Genomic DNA, 5,391 nt, shown 5'->3' on the forward strand with positions numbered 1-5,391 from the left:
TGGCGTTGTTTTATTTAGCAAATCCTTCATACAAGACGGTGACTTAGGATCAGGATGAAAGGTGTTGTGTGTGTGTGTGTTGACTTGACAGCGAAGTGGATACTGAACGCAGGTCAACTTGCCTTTGTCTCCAGATCTTCAATCCTATTTGATACTTGACTCAGAAGACGATATTGCATCACAGTTGAAGTTCGCTTCTTGTTGATCCCAGTACTTGTCTAGTCTCTTCTCAAACGATTGCACACTTGAGACATCTACAAAAGATGATGAGAGGTTGTTCCAGTTGTTAACTATTTTTCTATGAAAAGTATTGAATAATATGTGTAGAAAAAATTCAGAGAAATGATAAAAGGATAGAGACGCCTGTCAAGAAATAGATAATGAAAGAATACTCATTGTGATCCTTCTCGGCACTTCATGCAACGTGGTAGGTGCAAATAACATGGATTTCTTTCGGATCAAATCCCAATGTGGACCCAATGATGGTATTTGACATTATGACAACACGGATTCGTGACCAGAAATGGGGTATCTGATCTAGAGATGCGTTGACAATATACATTACAAGTCCAAATTCCGTTCCCAAACCTCATTACACCATATCTGAGCGGTCCTTTGTGGGTTCCCTTAAAGAAAGAATATCACTATCATAACTGGGTTAGGGCTTAACTAAAAATATGTCGTTATCAAGTCAACAAATCGGTCTTAAGAGAGAGTTAAATGTAGACTTTCAGCAACGACCGTCAGTAAAACAAGAAAAATGTAGAAATAGGTTTAGTACATACATACATATACCAAAGGCTTTTTCCCCCTACACGGGGGATAGACAAAAAAGAACAAGATTCTTCAAATTCGCTGTACAAATATTTGCAGTGATCGCTAACTTGTTGGACTTTAAGACACCAAAACCCTCGCGAAGGTCATCCCTGCCTCCTGCTGCATTGTTCGGGTCATCTGCTTGTCTCTGACCTGAGCAATGAGGCGTGATTCAGGGATGACCCTTCACCGAACGTTTTTTTTTTTTCGAGTATAGGATGACTACAAGGTGAGTATATGCTCTTGTTCGGCTATCCTCTAATAAGAAGGAAAATTGCTTTTTGGTATATGTTTGTGTGTATGACTTCAATATAAATACAATGTAAAGAGTGATCTGGAGAAGATTAGGGTAGCGAATTGGTAAGAGGAATACAAGAGCGCAAGACAGGGAAAGGTAGTTAATGAATGGAATAAACCTCCTGCAGAGGCAGTGCAATGTAGTTCAGTTTGAAGCTTTAAAAACCGTTTTAGAAGGCGCGGGTCTTGTGTCAGTGGTCACGATTCTACAAGAGGACTAGGAACCACCGGGGTGACAGTGTGTATGGCTTTACATGTATCGTAGACCACAGTTTTGAAATTATGATTTTTCACATACAAGAGGCACAGTACAGGTACGTAGCTCTACATCATGAGTGGGCATTCTTTGGCACGCGTGCCAAACTTGGCACATTAACGACTTTTTTCCGGCACAAGAAACCCAGAGCTCAATTTAAAACAAATAATACTATAAATTTGCAGAACCTGAAAACAAATCTTGCGATAAATGTAAGGACTTCATAACAAAATGATGCCACTGCAAGATGAACTTAGAGTCAAAATTTGGGCCCAGAGAAAAAAAGTCTGAACCTTGGTGTTGGTAACAATAGTCAAATCCCCTAGCAGTCAACACCAAGAGATGGCAGGGATCCTCATAGCAAAATGGTAGCACAGGAAGAACATGAAATCAAGTTTGAGCCCAGGTCAGGCTAAATCGAAACTCATTGCTAATAGCAATGGTCTAATATCCACGTACAGTTTGAAGATCTACTAAAAACCAAAATGGCGAATTAATCAACAAAAATCTAGGAGCCCAGGAAATGATTTGTTGAATATGAATGATTTTAACGGGAAATAGAAAAATAAAGTTATATTCAGTAAAAGATATTGACTGACAAGATATAAGAACCAAAAAGGTACAAGACAAAGATATCACATCAGATATCATAGAGTACGCACCTTTCAATCGGTCATAATGACAGGCAGATCACGAGTATTTGCTTTCAAGGACCTTGACTGAAGTAGAGGGGATACAAAAGGTGGTGACTGGAAATAATCGGGTAGTAGACTGGAAGGCGACTTCAACCGTACCAACGTCGATTGGGCTAATCGCGTACAGGAGGGTCAGCCAGTAGGGGCAGGTGCCACCCTAACTTTATCACAGGACGTTTTCTACACTAGTTCCTGAGTAGATTAACTGGAACAAGAGAAAACAATAGACACCCCACTAACTCTGCCAGACCTAACCACCGACTTTTCACAAACAGATTTTGAGAACTTCCAATGAAATGATAAGATTGAATATAATCGATGGTAAGAGTCTTGAAGAAGTTGAAGGGTATAATTATGTAATACAGGTGCTAAAAGTGACTAAAGATCATGATTATGTAATAAAAAGATATACTGCAGTTGGTTGGAAAATGTTTGGTAAATATAAGATCATGTTTGAAGTGGAAAGTTTACAATCAGTGAATAATGCCTGGCATAATCTACGGATGTGAGACTTGGAAACTGACGAAAGCTATGGAGGCAAAACTAAGGAGTGTACAGAACAGAATGGAAAGACCAATGTGGGAATAACGCTGGAAGGCAGAAAGAAAGTTGGGTGAGAGATCAGACATTGGTGAAAAATATTGTGGACGCGGAAAAAAAAAAAAAAGTGGAATTTGGCAGGAAAGTTAGCGCGAAAGAATGACGGGCGATGGAGTAAGTGCGTTACTGAGTGGACGCTGCGAGATGGGGAGCGTGCAAGAGGGAGGCCAGACAGAAGGTGGAGAGACGAGATAGAGAAGTTTGCAAGAGCGATGCGGCAGAGGACGCAATCGTGCGAAGCAAGAATGATATGGCAGAATTTATATTCAGTTTTGGACTCGAAATAACTGATTGATTGATTCAGTGATTGACTGATATATTAACAATTTGATTAAAATAACAAATATAATCAACTTACATCAACTAGTAATTCTTTATATATAGATATACTATATACATATCACAACACCACAGTCGGACGAAAGAAAGGGTTGTGTAAGCGAAACTATACATTTCGATTGCTAACTTCAATCCTTTTCAGTAGGTACTACTGAAAAGGGTTGCAATTAGCAATCGAAATATATAGTTTCGCTTACTCAACTTTTTCCTTTCGTCCGACTGTGGTGTTAGTTGCGATTTACAAATGTGTTACTACATTTCTCACCAGTGATATATATATGTATATATATATATATATATATATATATATATATATATATATATATGTGTGTGTGTGTGTGTGTGTGTGTATATATGTATATATATATGTGTGTGTGTATATATGTATATATATATATATATATATATGTATATATATGTATAAATATATATGTATATATATGTATATATATGCACATGTATATGTATATATATGTATATATATATATGTATATATATATATATGTATATGTGTGTATAGATATGTATAGATATGTATATATATATATGTATATATATATATATGTATATATATGTATATATATGTATATATATATATATATAATAGATTTATATAGATAGGTATAAGTAGGCTACGTGTGTGTATGTATATATATATATAGTTGCCCCTTGTTAGGAATTCCGCACTTTTTTTTCACTGTATGACGATGTGATTCTATTACTGATGTTACAGCTATTTCATCCGAGGAGAGTTTCTTCTGCCTGGCATCTGAGTAAGTTTGTATATTATTCTAAGTGATCTTCTATTCTTGTTTATTTGTACTGACTTCACACACACACACACACACACACACAAACACACATAACACAGACACACACACACACTAAGATATTGCAAAGATATCCCGAAGGTCTCCTACTTAAATTAAAAAAGAAAGCTAAGGAAATAAATAAGAAGAGTAAAGATATCAATAATTGCAACAAAGAAACACGATATCCCACAGTTCCAAATTCCAACATTAATTCAATCCTAGACAAAGTCCTCTTAAAAACAGGTATTATGATAGCTAGAACATCGGTTAGCAAAGTGGGACATTTGGTTACACGTAATTATAATAACCATACCAATAAAAGTTATATTGTATACAGAATACCTTGTAAAAATTGCCTATCTTAATATTTTGGGGAAACAGGTCGTGGATTAGAAAAAAAAAGGTTATATGAACACAAAAATGATGTAAGAACCCACAGGCTTTCTAATTCCATAGTAAGACACATAGATACACATGGCCGCCTTCCGGACTGGGACAGTACAATTGTGATTGGGGTTCAGCGAAGAAGTTGGGAAGGGCAATGGAATCAGCATATACTGATGCTGGTAATGGCATCGACGGAGGAGAGGGTTTTGTGTGCTTGGCGGGAGCTTCAGGTTTGTTGGTGGTCGAGGAGAACAGGCGGGCGGGCGGGTGTTCCGAGGGCGGCAACCGTTCCTGGGCGCCCTGTGGGATTGCATGGCCGTGTGTAGGATGTCCATGTTGTGCTTGGTTGTTGAGCTTTGTGATCGGGACCCTGGGGGTCGAAGGGTTGAGGCAGTGAGGTTCTTCCATTGTTCCTCGTGTACCTTCTCCGCCTTCAGTTGCATTTGTCATAATTTAGATCAACATGTGTATATATATAAATATATATATATATATAATATATATGTATATATATGTATATGTATACATGAATATATATAATATATATATAATATATATATGTATATGTATGTATATGTATATATATATATATAATATATATATATATATATATATATATATATATATGTATGTTTGTGTATATATGCATGTGTATTTATATATGTATATGTATGTATGTGTATATATGTGCGTGTGTATGTATATATATATATATATATATATATGTATATATATGTATATACGTATATGTATGTGTATGTATACATATATGTATATATATTTATATATATATGTATATATATATATATATTGTTACGAATCTCGCTCACCTATCTGACTTGCAATAGATTAAGTATGTGAAATGAGTTCCCAAGACCCCATGTCTTTGGGATAACTCAAATAGAAATTGTAAAGTTGTCAGACTCGTAACACATAGTAAGAGTGAATGGGTGACTGAGTTCCCAAGACCCCATGTCTTTGGGAAAACTCCAATAGAAATTACAAGGTCGCCACTTGATTTTATTAAAATCAAGAAAATCAAGAAAAATGAAACGCACAGAATAACGTTTAACACTATTCATTAAAACTCAACAGGATTACATGAAGGATTACAATCACTAAACTTCAAGTGTGTAAATAAGTTTACATTCAAATGAGTAAATATATTTCAAAACAGAAGATTCCCGCT

The sequence above is a fragment of the Oratosquilla oratoria genome, chromosome 39 (assembly GCF_046742065.1).
Source record: "Oratosquilla oratoria isolate Oo_2021 chromosome 39, ASM4674206v1, whole genome shotgun sequence".
Lineage (NCBI taxonomy): Eukaryota > Metazoa > Arthropoda > Malacostraca > Stomatopoda > Squillidae > Oratosquilla > Oratosquilla oratoria.